Below are 11715 nucleotides of genomic sequence, written 5' to 3'. Positions count from 1 at the left end.
TCACAGAGTAGAGATCCTTTAAGGATGCTTGTGCCCCAGATGGACAAGCCCTGGGAAAGTGTCCGGGCAGAGCAGACAGCACTGATCTCCAGTATAGGCAAGTCCCAAATGGAAGGATTTTCCTAGCTTGCAGAATCTTCCTGCAGACCACAGAGCTTACTGTCCCCTTAGCCTCTGGCTGTGTGAACGAGACAACTGGGCGACTAACAGAGAAGAGGCCCCCAGCTCAACAGGCTAGGAACAGCCACTGACCACAGTGGTTAGTGTGTGACAGGAAATATTGGTCCAGTTTCAGCGAAATGAGAAACTTTCAACTCTATTTCATGGTTTTAGGCAGTCATTTCCAAGCAAAGTTATTAAAAGAAGGGTTTTTTTAAAAAAAATTAATGATTAGTCTGTTGGATGAGGACTTGTAAGTGAACATGTGGTAATGATCCAAGGATTGGGTTTCCTGCAGCCACTTTTGGCTAGAACAATCTGAAACCACCAATTTTATTACATGTGTGAGTTGCCATGCCGAGTTGAAGAAGCAAGCAGGATTCAGCTTTGTTCCTTGATCTCAGTTTCAAGAGACTAATAGTTTCATTTCTCATTTGAATTTGTTTTTAAGGGTCGAGTGCAAATGGACGCATTAGGTAAGAAACGCTTTTCTAATTGACCACTACTGTGTTTTGAGGTTTTCTCATGTGTGTGTGCTCAGTCATGTATAACTCTTTGGGACTCTATGGACTGTAGCTTCCAGGCTCCTCTGTCCATGGGATTTCCCAGGCAAGAATACTGGAGTGGGTTGCCATTTCCTCCTCCAGGAAGGATTGTCCTGACCAGAGATCAAACCCACATCTCCCGATCACAGGTAAAGAATCACAGGCATGAATTCTTTACCATCGAGCCACCTGAGGCTATGGAGATGAATAATACAGAGATTTGTGTACAAGGAATTCACAGCCTTGGGAGGGAGGGGAGAAGGGCACATGAAGAGATTATCTCAGTACAGGGAAGTGAATGCTGATGTCAAGAAAGGAGAAGCTAGAAAAGGAACCATCCATCAGGATTTAAAAAGGGGGACTGTACTGGGCCGAAAGTCTGTCTCTAAAGCCTGTGGAGGATCCCTTTGACTATTTCTTTGGGACAGACTGTCTACTTTTCTTACTGCAAACAACACATCTGACTAATGAGATCTGACCTGACCTTTAGTAACTTAGGTATATAGTCTTGGAGAAATTTTATCATCCATCACTGAAGTGCACTTACCCCTGGGGAAGTAAGTTGAGAACAACGTCAGAGCCTGAAACATAAGAATGCAGAGCTAAGGGAATGTACTGGAAGATAACTCATCTAGAAGGAGGTGAGAAGGAGGGTGAAAGCATTCTAGAATTTTCCATTTAGATCAAGCATTCCATTTTTTATTCCATATGGTACCTTTTAAAATTTGGGAGAAGAACATGTGTTCATTCTTAAAATTTTTGGAAAATAAGTACGAAGAAGAAAAAATCAGTTGTATTAGTACCACAGATGTTATATTTGCTTCTAAACTTTTTCTGCGCATATACAGATATATGCTGTGCTTAGTCTCTCAGTCATGTCTGACTCTTTGAGACCCCATGGACTGTAGCCTGCCAGGCTCCTCTGTCCTTGGGGATTCTTCAGGCAAGAATACTGGAGTGGGTTGCCACAACCTCCTCCAGAAGATCTTCCCAACCCAGGGATTGAACCCAGGTCACCTTCATTGCAGGTGGATTCTTTACCATCTGAGCCACCAGGGAAGCCCAAGAATACTAGAGTAGGTAGTCTGTCCCTTCTCCAGGGTATCTTCCAGATTCAGGAATAAAACCGGGGTCTCCTGCATTACAGGCTGATTCTTTACCAGCTGAGCTACCAGGGAAGCCCTATACATATAGATATACAGGTTCAGATCATTGAAATGACACTATATACATCTATGCACAGTTTCTTTCTGATCATTTAATATTATTTCACATGCATTTTTTTTATGATTTCACAATTTCATCAAAAATCTTTTCCATGACAAGGTTTAATTACATTAACCATACCTTTCTTTTTAGACATCTAAAATTTCCCCTAGTTTTTAGCCATTGTAAATAGCATGATAAAAAATAATATTATACATACAACCTTGTCCTGGTTTGCCTGGAAACTTTAAAGTTTTTTTGGCACATATTGCCAAAATGCTTTCCAGAAAATCTATACCTTTGCCAGTATTAAGTATTAGAATTCTTGAAATATGTATAAAAGTAACAGGTCAGATTGAGTATCTCATTTTAATTTCCATTTATTACTGTAGTGCTGACCATTATAAAATGTTTTTCATAGCTATGTTTACTTTTTATTCTTAAAAGTGTCAGTGTCTTTTGCCAATCTTTCTGTTGAGAAATCACTTTTCTCATTGATTGTATAAATGCTTTACAAATGAAGGCCATTAAATCTTTACATATTAATGAAAATAGTCTTGCTTTTTGGGTTTAGATTGTTTTATGTGCAGAACTTTTACACAATAAAATAACTTCTACACAACAAAATCCATATTCTTTTCTTAATGTTTTTATGTTTAGATTCCTTTCTTAAATGCGGGCAAGATAAATACTATTCATCTAAATTTTATCTTAGTTAAAAAAATTTTTTTTTCATCTTCTACATTTACCTCTTAAATCCCTTTGGAATTTAGTTTAGTTTAGTTTATGGTTTCTAGTAAGGATCATGCACATATTATTGAGAGAAGATTCAAAAAGAAGGCAGTGTTCCAAGCTCGGGAAGTGTTGTTCACTCTCTGTGAGCAAAATTCAGATTGTCGGGTCCCACCTGCAAGGAGGAATCAAACAGCACAAAAAATCAGATGTAACAGCCAAAGTTATACCTATCTGAAAATGCAAATTCATTATGCTATGCTATGCTAAGTCACTTCAGTCGTGTCCGACTCTGTGCGACCCCATAGACGGCAGCCTACCAGGCTCCCCCATCCCTGGGATTCTCCAGGCAAGAACACTGGAGTGGGCTGCCATTTCCTTCTCCCATGCATGAAAGTGAAAAGTGAAAGTGAAGTCGCTCAGTCGTGTCCGACTCTTAGCGACCCCATGGATTGCAGCCTAACAGGCTCCTCTGTCCATGGGATTTTCCAAGCAAGAGTACTGGAGTGGGGTGCCATTGCCTTCAAATGCAAATTGTTTACTAGATAAACTGTTTCAAAACCTAGAACATATGGAAAAAAACAAGAGGGCCCTTGATATTTATTTATTCAATGCAAATTTATTCATCACCTCCATGAACCAGGAACTGTTCTTGATTGGGAAGTGGCTGGAATTACAACTGCTGTGCCTGAAAACATCACACAAAACATCACACCCATATATGCTACGCTATGGAGTAGTAAAGCATTGTCAACTCAATATGTTTCATATGTTTGCATGATGCAATTCTTCTAAAATATAGCTAATTCAGAAATGCCTTATTATAGAACATAGCAACGTTATGAGGGAATGCAATGACTGAAATTTCTGGCAAACTCAAAAAATTACTTAAAAAGAGAGAGGAGAAGAAGAATATTTTATTAAGGCTTACCCAAGGATGATACTAGATTTTGGTATTATGGTCACTAGAAAGTGATACTATGTAGTGAGTTGGCAAAGTTGTGTTATACAGTGGCTTGGCAGTAATTTCCCAAATGTAGAAAATATTCTGCAAAACCATCAAATTCCCTTTGGGATTATCCACCCACACTTCTCAGTTGTCGAGGTTCTTTTTTTGGTATCAAATTAGAACACATTATCTTGACCCACTGTGAAACAGCCTTCATTGAATCATGCCTGAGGCCTGTGCCCTTGGCGCTTACTGAGGGATCGCCTTATGAGGTTTCTTGCTGCATGTGTCACAGAAGTAAGGACATTGTCTAACAACTCACTCATCATTCATGTGACATTCCATCCAAAAACTTAAAAATTTCCTCTCTCCCTTCCTCCTTTCCCTCCTCTCTTCTTTCATTTTTCTTTGTTTAAGCTTCTGAATCCAGTTAATTTACATTAAGTTCTAATGACATTAACTATAGAAAGCCAGGCCCGTCTCCTGGTCTGGGCTTCCTATTATTTTTATAATTCCTTAGTTTTAATTTATTTTCACTAATTTCCTATTTGTATTTCTTTTGGTAATAGGTCATTTGTTCTGATTCCATTCTTACAAAATAATATTCTGATAAATGATTACTTCCTAGGTATTTTTAAAAGGTTTTTATATATCTTGATTTTATTTATTTTTACTGGTGTATAGTTGGTTTACAATATTATAGGAGTTTAAGGTGTACAACATAGTGATTCAATTTTTAAAGGCCATACTCCATTTATGGTTATTATAAGTATTGGCTACATTTCCTTGTGGTGTATTCATTTTATGCATAGTAGTTCTGAGGTCTTAGGCGTTTCCTCTCATCTTGCCCTTCCTCCTTTCTCTCTTTCCACTGGTAATAACTATTTTCTTCTCTATATCTGTGAGTCTGTTTCTTTTGTGTTATATTCACTAGTTTGTTTTATGTCTTATATTCCACATCTCCCTATGTGTCCTGATATTAAGAAGAAAAGCAGTGGCAGAAAAGTTTTAGCTTGCATGCCAGCTCACAGCAATGGCAATGGTTGCTTGGAGCACTGTGTTAAGAGGGAAAGGAAATAGCTTAATTAGTAATGTCCGCTGTGAGCAATGGTAGGAGAAACCGTTGGCCCTTCTATCAGGTATTTGATATTTATGTCTTAAACAGAATACATGACTATTCGGATAACAAGCAAGCATAAACAAGATAATAAATGGCTTTCTGATTTATAAATCAGTGATTTGTAAGTTTCATTAGCCCACATCCATTCCCCAAAGCGTGACCATACCTATGTTAAATGAAAAAAAAATTGAGTTCTAAGCTTCATGTAGAAATGGGCTGCTTTTCATAAATCTGACTAGCACTTGGTTCAAGAATAGGTAAAATGGGATTCTTCATCGATCTAAAGAATCTGGCCCCTAATTCTCTCTCCCACTGGCTTTTCAATATATGAAAGTGTGCAATTAGAGATACATTGCTTTAGATTCTAAAAGCTAGCTGTTATTGACTCCTAAACTAAAAGACAAGTAGTCCTATATAGCAGGGGTCCCCAGCTTCTGGGATCTAATGCCTAATGATTTGAGTTAGAGCTGATGTAATAATCATAGCTATAAAGTACACAATAAATGTAATGCACTTGAATCATCCCCAAACCATCCCCCAACCTCTGATCTGTGGACAAATTGTCTTCCACAAAAATTGGTCTCTGGTGCCAAAAAGGCTGGGGACTGCTGCTACAGAAGAGTAACACTTCAGCTTTTACCAGAGAATTAGTTGGTTGATTGGTAGTTAAGAAGAAGCTGGAGAGTGGGGATAAGTGGGATACTAGGAGGGTATGAGAAGCCAGAAGAAGCGGGTGATGGAGGAGCTAGATTTTGCTTATTTCACAGTCTTGCCTGGCTTAGTCCAGCAGCTCACTTGAGATAAGCAAAGGGTAAGCTTATAGACACATCATATTAGCCGTAAATAATGAGGAATGAGATAATTCTCTAACAAGGAATTAAAAGGAATATACAGGCAACCCTTAATGATCAAATACAAACTTATATGTGGATGGAGAATTCTTAAATTTCCAGTAGATAATTTGTTATTCAACTTCTCTCAAACCCAACAGACATATTTCTGAGAGGAGCTGGGTTTTTAATTGGCATAATAGGAAAAAGTGGACAGTACTGCTCATGTATTTATTTATTCACTGCATTCTGTGAATAAATTGCTCTATGTTCCTTCTGTGCTTACATGGGTCTGGTACAGGGCAATGCTATTCAGGATGCAAAAGTAATGGAAGACACAGCTCCTGCCTCTGACAAGGTTACATCTGGGTTGGGAGATGAGTGATTGGTACATGAAACAACTGGGGGAAAATACTGGGGGATAAAATCAAGTGTTAGGGTCCTCGGTTCAGGTTGCAAGCACTATAGAAATTCAGAAGCAAGAAAGATCACAGGAGAGAAATCAAAGAGTAGTAACTTTGAAAGGGATTGCAAGAAGCCGCTCTTCCTGTCTCAGATGTCAGCAGTAAACTCTGGCTCTTACCACCCTGGAAAGACCGAACTCAACGCTATGTGATATTCCACACCTGCCCTGGACTATTCCAGCACATCAGACTCTCAGAACAGCATACTCACCACCCAGAGAAGAATATCTAGCGTGGACTCTTGAAAGTTCTAAAATAGTTTAAAACGGAAAAAGCAAACAATTTCTATTCATGCTGTGTAAGTTCTTTGTGATGAATTATGAAATTCACTCTTCTAGTCTGTGGATTGAGATTTATACCTGCCATATCCACAGACAAAGACATGTTTATTTTTGTTCAAATTTAGGAAACTGTAGCTACCATTCCATAATCTAAAATGCAGTACATAATTTGAATGTATGAGCCAGCTGTTAGGTAGAAGGTCCCTCAGTGTGAGTTTCACCAATTGTTTCCTCATAATTAGTCATTTTATGTTTCAGAACTCAATTTCTATTTTATGCCTCCAGGCCAGTCTCTTGAGTAGGGGAACTGAGGCAGTCATTTCAGGTCCAAGTTTGAAGGCTTTATGATGAGACACTGTACCTTACCCCTGTTGACTAAGTATCATTGGGATGAAATTTCAAAATCTCTATCGTTAAAAGTATTTCAGAGAGCCTATGAAAGATGCTAATATTATGGACCCTTTCAAATATACTGTCTTGGTTGTACTCCCCTCGACCCTTCACCTTCTCAGGGATGGCTGTGGCCCTATTCCTACATGGTGAAAACAATCTAAGTCCATTTGGAAATCTCACCACTTTTCCTCAGTTCACAAATGAGTTCTGGAGGGTCCTGGAGGTCCTAAGTTGTCAGGGTCTGAGTTGGGGGTTCCACGCTAGAAACTTTTCTCTTCTGGTAGGTATCTACTGACCTGTCACCTCTATGGGTGGTCCTTGAGCCTTGGTTCATAAAGCCACTTTGAAAACTCCTGGTCCTTTCTGGACTGCTGGCTCTTTCTATGACATTCCTACCTCTCTCATACTCAGACAGCAGGAAACTTGGTCAATGAAACTGTATCCCTGACTTCCTAGGCCCCGCTGCTTCCCCAGAGCCCAAATCTTGCAGAGCCTTTCTCTGTATAAATCCCTGACACATGTATGCAGTCATCGCTTCTTCCCTCCCCCACCGGCTCCTAACTCCTCAGGCCAGAAAGCGCTTTTCTAACCTGGAGCCAAGGAAGTCTTGCATTTATTCATAATTTTTTAATGTAGACCAGTGGTTCTTAAAGTGTGGTCCCTGGACCGGCGGCATCAATATCACCTAGGAACTTGTTAGCATGCAAAGCATCTTCCCCTCTACCAAGCACTACTTAATCAGAAACTCTTACAGTAAGGTTTACTGATCCTTGTTTTAATAAGCTCTCCAGTTGACTCTGATGCTAGATAAACTTTGAAAAATACTGATCTATTCCATGATTTCTGTTTCTTCCCCTGGTGCATTGGTTCTCAGATTTTAACATACATCAGAATCTCTGGATGGCTCGTTAAAACAGATTGTCGGGTCCACCTGCAAAATTTCTGATTCATTAAGTCTGAAGAGAATCCTGAGACTTTGCATTTCTAACAAATTTCCAGGTGATGCTGATGCTGCTGGTCTGGAGACCACATTTCAGAGAACCCTTGCTCCATGAAGTAGTTTTAGCTCCATAATTGTCAATTCTTTTCCCAGTCTCTCCCAGTAAGATCCATCTAGTTATTATTGCTAAAATAACCAAATATATTCTCTAGGAATCTACTTATGTGTGGTTATTTCCGATCCAAAACCATCTCTCACAGATTTGACAAGGGCATATGCTAATGTTTTTGAAAGCCAAGAGCTGATGTTAGGCCAGCAGGGCTTAATCTTTTTCATCCCAGATTCCTCTCCAATTCAAGGGCTCCCAGAGCTAGTCCATCTGTAGGACATCCTACAAGATTCAGAAGGAGAAAGAGTCCATTGTTTATCTCATAAGATCTGGCTTACAAACAGCAGATCAGAGTTTGTTTGACTCCTTACCAGAATTCAGATGTCGAGAAAAATATGATTGTTGAGGAATACAGAAGAGTTAGGGAAAATGGGATGAACAAGAAGGTCAGGGGCGGGGCAGAGGAATGAGCAAATGCTTTGAGAGTCACTGAGGTGAAAGCTTTTTGTCATGATTTGGGGCAGAAGGGATAAAAAATTTAACTTCATGAAATCTTGCAGTTTAATTTTTGGTTTCAATATCCCCAGATTTAAGGAGAATAAAAAGTGGCCACCAACTCCCATGCCTGCTTTGTTGTGTTTAAATTCACTTCCTTGCCTGCAGCATCATCAGGGTCCCCAAAGCCCCTGATCCCATTTATTTTTTACCTGGCCTCCTGAAGTGACACAAAGTTTTTTTTGGCTTAATTACCACAGAACAATTACTTTAAGTCTGCAGGGCACAGCCACACTTCCAGCTAGGCAAGGAGCCATTTCAGAGAACTCTTTATCCTAAATCTGATCTTTCTTTCCTAAAATTCTATTTTGTTAAGTGGCTCACATGATTCCGAAAATACCACCCCGAAAACATACTGAATATTAGTTACCATAATTATTGTGATGGTTCAGCATCATTTATTGATAATGCCAAGGACTGTTATTATTAAGCTAGTCCCCAGGGTTCCCAGAACATAATAGCACTATTCCACTTGAGGTAGATTTGCAAAGACTTTTTTGTTGAAATAGCACTCCTATTGCCACCTTAGTGATAGATATGGATTCCTGTCTTTATGCTTATGTTCCAAAGAATGATATTACTTGTGTTTTTTCAGATACTTGCTATGATTTTCTACCTCTATATTTTTACTCTTTCTGGCATTAAACACAGCCCTTTGTTCCTTGTGTCATGCAATAAATATTTATTGAGTTGAATTGAATTAAAATAAACTCTTGAGACTTCCAATTATAGACTGGAATCAAAGCTTCTCTTTCACTCTACTCTGTGAAACCAACAATGCCAACAGCAAAACCAAAACAACAATAGCAACCACAGAAAAGAATATGAAATAAGGGGGAAGCAAAGCTAGGGAACAACAGTCTATGATGAATAGTTGTCAAGTATAGTAATTTGTGTACCAAACACAAGGACCCAGCCAAGCATGGGCACATGCCTTGACAGACTTGAGAAGCAAAAGCATTTCCTCAAAGTAGCTGGCCATGCTAAGAACCAAATCAGTTTTTGCTTTGTTGTATCAGTAGATTTGGCAGGGTACAGGTGCGGTTGTGGGAGTATCCCAAACCTGGTTTAACACCAGAGAGAGAAAAGAGATGAGGAGCTGAATGATAACCTGAATGGACCTGCCATTTCTACAAGAAAAGGCTGTCAAATTGATGGGGGAGGTGAGTGAACAAACCCGTGACAATCAGTTGAGCTGCTGCTGCTGATAAAGAAGATAATGAGGAACATTTTACATTCACAGGTAGGTATTCTCTTTAGCAAATCCAGACAAGGAAGTAGTTTAAATAATGAATGTAGTCTATTGCAAGTTTTCTGAAGAATGCTTTGTTATGTTTCTAAGTTGATATATTAATAAACATTTAAGTGACATGCTCTGAAAACTATATAGAATATATAATAAGATAAATTGTGTCCAAATCCAAATGCAATGTAGAAATATATCTTTAATAAAAACTTAAATCAGAAAATAATGAGGAATAATAATTACTAAATCACCATTACTTTTTACCATTAGTAAAAACTTACTAATCACCATTAGTAAATTTACTAATGGTAAAATTTACTAATCACCATTAATTAATAATCACCAATAATTACTAAGTCCCCATGTTTCTTAAGAAAGAAACATTGCATACTAGAGACGAGTGAACTTTTTACTTCCCCCGAAAGTGGCTCCAGAACATTAGACTTTGAGAACATGCAGTTAGATGTTCATGGCAGGAGTGTGTGAGAAAGCCCTAAGCCCAAGCCGCCTTCTGTCTCTACTCAGTTCATGAACCCTTCCTGCACAACCTTTTGTAAATAATTGATCCACGAGGAACTGGTCTCATTCAAAGTTGAGTAATAATCAAAAAGCAGTCACATAGAAAAAAAGTACACGGAAAACAAAAATCAGGTAAATGATATTCACCAGATAGAGACTTGTACTGCAGAATGTTTCCCCCGATCACAATTAATTAAAAAATGTGGCCCCTAGAAATAAGAAACTAAAGAGGAGATAAAAGTATTCCAATATGTGGTGAAAGGAGGTGAAGAGTGAGTAGTCAAAGCTTTGGGAAAGATGAAAGAGTAAAATAAAACATTATAGCCTCAGAAGCCTCAAGAGACTCAGCAAAATCAATGAGAGAAAAGAAGACAGGAGAGAGGCAAATGTAAAAAAATAAAAATAAAAAATAGACTAAGACAAGAAGGAACATACAGAAGATAATGGAAAACTATCCTTGAAAAGAATAGGTTAAATAGGAAAAGGTGCAAAAGGTATAATAGAAAAAGTTTTGGAGGATAATGAAGACTTGAATCTCCTGACTCACTATCTTCAGGACTTTGCTCAAATTTCACTTTATCAGTAAGATTTTCCCTGATGTTCATATTTAAAATACCCACCTGGATTCTGTCTCCCTTCTCTACTTTATTTTCCTCCAGGCAATACCAGAAATTTGCACTGAATGGAATTATCAGTATCTTAGACGTCACAGGAAAAAGATATAAGTTCAGATAAAATGCATAAAGCGAAAAAATCTGAGGACAACTTGAGCAAAACACCACTATAATGAGACAGTTCCAAGCAGTCTAAAATATATGTGGTTGGAATCCTAGAATGAGGCAGGAGACCAAAAAAAAAAAAAAAATTGAGGTCGTAATGGCTGGAAAATGTCTAAATTTGATACATACTCTAAACCTGAAAATACAAGAAGCTCAAGGATCCACAGATGAAATACAAAGAAAGTCACACCTGGATACATCACAATGAAATTGTTGAAAAGTATTAGTGGTAAGTAGAAAATTAATTGTAAAGGCAGGCAAGGGCTAGGTGGAGAGGGGAGCACAATATAGAGAGAAGAGCAAAGACAAGGAAGACAGCAGACTTCTATCAGAGCCAGAGCAGAGCAAAGTGGTATCTTCAAAGTTTCCAAAGAGAAGTGTCATTCTATAAACTACAAACATCTCTTTCAAATATGAAAGTTAAATTTAAACTTTCAAATATGAAAGTTCAAGTCAGTTTTTATTTTCGATTACAGTTCTTTTTCACAGATTTTTAAAAGGTGAATAAAAGCTGAGAATGTTTATTTCCAGCAGGCTTATGCTACAAATAATGTTGAAAGAAGTTCTTCCGATAGAAGAATATGATACTGGAAGAAATTTGGATCTACACAAATGAATACAGAGCACTGAAGATGGGAAATATATGGTTAAACAAAGATACATTTTTTTTTCACTTTTAAAATCTCTTTAGAAGATAATTGACTCTTTAAAGAAAATAAGCATGTATGTAGAGGTTTGTAACATGCAGAACTAAAATATATGACAATAATGTGTTTGAGGGGAGAAGAAGTAGGAGTACACTGTTGTAAGGTCCTCAAAATATGTAGGAAGTGTTAGAAAATTATTTGAAGGTACATGACAATAAGATAAAGGTATATGCTATGAACT

This window comes from Bos taurus, chromosome 16 (genome assembly GCF_002263795.3).
Source record: "Bos taurus isolate L1 Dominette 01449 registration number 42190680 breed Hereford chromosome 16, ARS-UCD2.0, whole genome shotgun sequence".
Taxonomy (NCBI): domain Eukaryota; kingdom Metazoa; phylum Chordata; class Mammalia; order Artiodactyla; family Bovidae; genus Bos; species Bos taurus.
Note: the sequence above shows the minus strand (reverse complement) of the source record.